This window comes from Maylandia zebra, linkage group LG18, assembly GCF_041146795.1.
Source record: "Maylandia zebra isolate NMK-2024a linkage group LG18, Mzebra_GT3a, whole genome shotgun sequence".
Taxonomy (NCBI): Eukaryota; Metazoa; Chordata; class Actinopteri; order Cichliformes; family Cichlidae; genus Maylandia; species Maylandia zebra.
In genome coordinates, this window is record NC_135184.1 from 18,315,832 (window position 1) to 18,322,008 (window position 6,177).

Below are 6,177 nucleotides of genomic sequence, written 5' to 3' on the forward strand. Positions count from 1 at the left end.
AGACGATGCCGCTCGTCATCTCCACTGCTTTATCAACCATTTGATAAAGTTTTGAAGGTTCTTGGGCTAAATGTTAAAAATAAAAAATTTGTGTGTGTGTGTGTGTATATATATATATATATATATATATTATTATTTATTATTTTTTTTTTTTTATACATGTGACCTTAAGTCCTTACAGTCCACATCCATCTTTCTTTAGTCACAAATGTGAGTGAAAAGCTGTCTTTTTTTTTTTTTTTTTTTTTTTTTTTTTAAATCCAGCACCACCAGTATTGTCTTTTGCATATGTTTTCATTAATGATCCTCTAAATGTGGAAATAATGACTGCAAGAAAGAAAACAAAGTGAAATACTTGTTAGTGAGCATTCACTTCAGCCAATTTGTCTCGGAGGTTAATGGATTAACTGTGACTGGTGGAAACACCGTAACTGAACCTGTACCAGGGAAATAAACTTGCCCAATATTCCTTTGACTACACGTCCACAGGTTATGTCGAATCTTGCACTGATTTACAAGCAGACAATCCCAAATCAGCAACATAGTTTTCCTTGTCATGCTGGCTCATGACAAAGCTGGTTATTTATATTATTTAAGTCCTTACTAAGACATCGCCACTGTCTTGGACTGCAGGTGACAACCACAGTTGTCCTTCTACTGCAGAAAACGACTGCAAACTGCAGCACTATTTTTAAAAGAACTGGCTCATTCATGTACCACTACACTGAGCTTACCGAGGCAGCAGAGCACAACAAAGACCATCATCTCCAGCTATAGTCCAAGATGCCGCAATTTTGAGTGCATCCGCAGGATGCGACTGATTTGAAGCAGTTGATTATATAATTCATTAAAATGAGCCTAGCTCTTCTCACTCAAAACTTGACTGAGCTCAAGCACTCAACTGTATACTGAAACCCCAGCTTATATCTAGGGTAAACCACATACCTGATAGTATCAACATCAAACACTTTTTGGTCATTGTTTTTTTTTTTTTAAATAAGCATCGCACAGACCGAAAATGTGCACATTTGTGACACATACTAAGTTATAAAAGCAAACTCATTCCAAACTGCAGAAGCACAGTGTTTTGCTCAGTGAAACATAAAATTGTGTCTTATCAATCCCCATTATGTGCAGTAACAGGTACTGCTCATCTATATAATAATGTAAATGAGGATACATGCAGTTCCAGATTTAATATGTGTGTTTATAATAAATTGTGCCATGTTAAACCTTTTTTAATTCAGTGCCATCCATGCCTATTCATGTGCAGACAGTGTGGTCAGAAAATGGCTTAAATTATTAGTTAGGCTTTTTCAGTGACTCAGAAGAGGTCTCACTTTGACACACACCACCTTTCGCTGCTTGTCTGTGGCAATTCAACATCTTTCTATCAATTATATTGACTTCAACAGCCTTTAAGAAGTCGTCCAACACCAAAACTGAACACGAAATACAAACCCCTTATAAAACTGCACAAACGCCAAGTTAGGAATGTTACCCCTGAGATAAAACAAACAAAAAAACAAACAAAACTGAAGACATTGTCTCTTTAAACACTGTAGGATCTGATATGATAAGAAGTCGTCGGATAAGGAGCATTTTTGTACAACAAGCAAACGCTCAAAGGTGATGAGGAGAACTTTACTTGGGGCATCTGAGGTTAAGATCCGGTGACTACAAGGCAGTCACGACCACCACGGGAGCAACCAAAAACATGCTAGCGTTAGCTTTTGTTGACCGAAGCTTGGGCACAAAGCAGCTGCATCCAGCTAACGACTGCTAGCTTGTTGTGCTCAACTCTGTCGCCTTTTCTTCGTCGACCACAGACAAAATAACGTTGATGTCGACTAAATTTAACAGAAATTGGAAAAAGAAACGAAGTCATTTATCGTAGTTAACAACCGAAGGAGGACTGGCTTTAGAGACAACTTTAAAAGAGAGGGCCACCTATAGCAAACAGGTTACCTATGGTTGCAGTTAGTTGTCCAACTCATACATGCGACTAACGCCTACGCCAAAACACTAAAAAAGGCTTCACCCCTTTGTTTCCCAGTGCTAGTGTTAAACATGTCCATGGCTCATAGAAAACTTGTCGAGAAACCTTAAAAACACTACCCCTCCTTATAGTCAGCTTCAAACCGGGTGCAAAGCAAAGGGGAGCCCAACACACACACAAAGGCTCGGTCTATTCAATGAAACGGAACTATTCTAGGGAACTACAATGATGCACAAAAAGTGAAAATGATAGGTTACACAACCACCCAGGTTCTGATTTTTTTCCCTTTTAGCTTCCAACTAACGTTAGCTGTGTGTATTTGCACTGAATAATGCAGTAAATGTGTTAATATTTGCTTATATAGCACCCACGAAATGTTCAATTGAATGTGCCGTTCCGTTGAATAGTCTGAGTCATGAAAGCCAAGGCGGCGACAAACCCCCAACATCAGACTGGAGAAGGATAAGGTTGGCTCAGCCTTACGTGAAAAGGTAAATTCCCAACAAACTCAGCTTACATTGAAGTAAAAAGACGAAGAGGCAAATATAGCTTACCTTCCAGCCCTATGAATAGAGAGTTATCCTCTTCATGTCCAAAATAAGGGGGATGAAACGTCGCACTTATCACCCAGCTAGCTAGCAAGCTAATGGAGCTAGCTAGCCTCTCTCCAATGAAGCAACACCGCAGTTCTCAAAAATGCACAACGCATATCATTATATTCCAGCGCTGCAATGTTATTCCCAACTTTGCCCATTTGATGGAGAAGCGGATGATGTAAATCCAACAGAAAACCGCTTCATTGGCGCACGCATCTGCGGGGATCACTTTCCTTTCTCCAATGACAGCTGTCGTCGCACGAGTTCGGCTTATATAGCTAGTTGGTGTTAGCCACCCAAGTCTACAGCCAATAATTTTACCATTAACGTGTAAACATAACCACCTCGAAATCCAAGCGGCTGCTAAAGTCAACGCTCCGTGGGCCAAACATTAAGTAGGAATCCTCGGGGGGAAGTGTAGCGACCCGCAAAGCAATAGGGAAAAAAAAAGCTGGATGCCGACCGCTGGGGGTTGGCAACTGGTTCTATTTTCTTCAGCTGCGACAAGCTGCGGGACCAAGCGGCCAGTTTAGGAGAGACTCACAGTCATCCTGCCACGCAGTAACAACCGCCTCCAAAAGACATGTAAAAACAAACATTAGCTCGCCAAAAACAACATCTCGCCTGCCGCGCTGACCGAGCTGCAAAATGACTATGAAATAGCACAAAATTAAGTTGAAGATGACGCTTCGGGGTGCTCTGTAACGGTGGCCATATCTAATGATAAGTGGCACCGAAGCACAGCCCCCCTCTCCAAGCTCCTCAAAAACTAGATCCGCCTCCTCCTCCCCCTGAACAGCACAACTACGGTGCACAAATCTTTCAGAATCGACGGGGCTCGCCAAGAAAGGGATGTTTCGCGAGTGTGAGGCGTGTTTAAAAAGACCGTTGAGAAGACGCGATGAGAAATGACAGATAAACCATTTTACAATTTCTTCAAAATACTCTCTGACCCTGCGGAGGGATATAAGCATTTAGTAAATAAAATAATGGCTAGCGCGGGCCCGAAAAGATGGAGTCTGGATTTTTACCCAGTTGGAGTTGGAGCTGGTAAAAACCATTGGTGCTTGAGCTCATGCAAATCTTTGCCAGCTGTAGCTATACAGAATCCAACAGTCGGAAGGCTTCCTCGTAGCCGGGGGAAAATACACAAAAATGGATTAACTTTAATACGCCACGGAGCTCGTGGTTTAGGCTGGGTACGAATGTACCTCAGCTGCTCCCATACGACGGCGTCTCTACGCCTGCTTTACACCCCCCCTAAACACACACACGCCCAGTATACAGATTTAAGCGTTGCATTATGTGTTAGATAAAGGTACTCAACAAACCGACCGACCGACCGTACATTCAGGGGTTAACTTTCGGAAAAGCCCCCAGGGGTCGGCTTTCAGCGGCTGTACATAATATATAATAGAGGCAGAGAATGTTGTGTCTCTGGTTAGATTTTGCTTTCGATTTTAAGGCTCACTTAACTACAACTTAGGAGACTTTCTTCGAGTGAAGCCCCTCAGAAAATTAACTGGAAATAAACGCAGCCCTGTTCCTTTAAATGGTAAACCTTGGCACCTCCTTCCTAAACTGAGAGCTCCCCCTGCTGGCTAATCTAACGTGTTCATTATTATTAGTATTATTAGTATTGACAGCAATCATTTCGAAATAGTTCACATAAATCGCGCAGTGAAAAAAATGGTTAAGTGGCAAATGAAAGCAAGCACTCGGAAAATCAGAGAAATATAATGACTGTAGAGGCTTTTGTGGTGTGTATAACGCAGATATGTGCAATTGTGTTTGCAGTAATTAACTCTTAACTCCACTGATCATCAGTGAGAGTATTTGCATGTTAGACAAGCCACCATCACTGGTATCAACAGACCAAATGAGGGAGTGTGCTTTGTAAGAATGGTTTTCGTCCTTAAAGTAGAATTACAGAGACAATGCAAAGCAGCACAGAAGCTGTTTTCCAGGGCTTCTCCTTTACATAATCACTCATTAGTTTGTTTACTCTCAATAGTGAGCTCTGGGCTACAGAGTCAGAAATCTAGAATAATTTGTCTAACAGCACAATAGAAGTTGTGTATTATAATACGTGTGTGTTATCACATATGCAAGAGACAGCTAAACAGGCAACCTAAAAGCATGGAACCTGATAATGCTAACAATACATCAAGCAAATATAAACAAGAACGGGGGGACTAACCTGAACATCTACAATATAGGGAAAATACAAATGGGAGAGTAGATTTCACATGAATTTAAGACAGATGATAGGTTTGTAGTGGTCAATATATGGATATATGGACATTGTGAAGCACTGCCTTCAAGTACAGTCTTTATTTCCAAGCACTAAAATAATCACTCTGAAGGAGAAGCTAGTTTTAATGGTGTGATGCTTCATTTTTAAATGCACCATTGACTCATTTATAATAATGTTTTTGTCTGTTGAGACCATTGAGCAGGATGGACCTTTGGCTGCAGGACAGGGGGGAAAAAAGAAGCAGTTGCCAGTCACATGCTTTCCAGCTGGTACTGCACAGTCTATCAAAATCTGATGGCACTCTTATTCATTATTCTAACAACTTTTACAGGATCCCCTGCACACTTGCTGTTTTTATCTCTCTCTTGATCTCCTCCATATATATTTGTTGACAATTTGAGTCAGAAATGTCAAATTTGCTTTAATCACTCATGTTGCCAGTCATTTTAAGTCTAGTTCTTGTGTAATTTTGCATACCTCATTTTTCTCTCCCTGTTCATTAACAACTACCCTTCAATTTCTGAGGCTTCAGTGAATAGTAGATGGATAAACTGCAGGATTAGATGCATCTCTCAGGTCCTTTGTCAGGTCTATGCTGGATTTGTTCTTGTTTCTTAACAATATGGATTTCAGATACTGTTTATCTGCTGCAGAGTTTGTTTGTTTGTTTGTTTTTAGGTCTGCCACTTCTTCTTCTGTCCTCCACTTGTTCTGTTTCCTCAAATTCTTTGAAGAACAAACTGCACACCATACAGACACATTCCAACCTTTTGGCAACTGGTCTTTGAGGATTTTGCTTAGATTCAACAAAAATAATAAACAAAAAATGTGTTTTTATGTCAGGCTGTTAGGAACAAAGTTTGGAAATATACAATTTATACCTGGCTCTTTGGAAAGTTTACATTAGTTCATCCCTTGAGTTAGATGCCTTTTTTTTATACATGAACAATTCATAGGTGGGTATTAAGTGCTGTAACAAACAATAACATTCTTCTGGGCTGAAAGTGATTGAAAACATTGACTGACCTCAAGAAAATGTACAAAAAAGTTTTGTTCCTTGGAAGTAAAACAAAGAGATGATGGGTTTCTGATGAGTTTTTGCTTATACACATATATTTATTCAGGACTGGTGGGATGGTGTTAGTTCAGGGTTTATCTCCACCTTTCTGAGTGGAGTTTGAATATTCTCCCTGCGTTTTTGTGGGTTCTCACCAGGTAATCTGGCTTCCTCCCACAGTCCAAAACACGCAGTTAGGGGGATTAGGTTAATTGGTAATTCTAAAGTGCTCATAGATGTCTGTCTCTTTGTGTAAGCGCTGTGATAA

The 6,177-nt window shown here is 40.5% G+C and overlaps 1 protein-coding gene across 8 annotated transcripts in view; it reads right to left on the minus strand.

The window, feature by feature from the left end:
- The window catches only part of kmt2cb (lysine (K)-specific methyltransferase 2Cb), a 94,805-nt gene extending 91,480 nt beyond the window's left edge, over positions 1-3,325 (minus strand). For all 8 annotated transcript variants that reach the window (XM_004542712.4, XM_004542710.4, XM_004542711.4 and 5 more), the window contains exon 1: positions 2,554-3,325. The gene's annotated coding sequence lies outside the window, so the exon portion shown is untranslated. The remainder of the gene's footprint in view (positions 1-2,553) is intronic.
- Between the last annotated feature and the right edge of the window lie 2,852 nt (positions 3,326-6,177).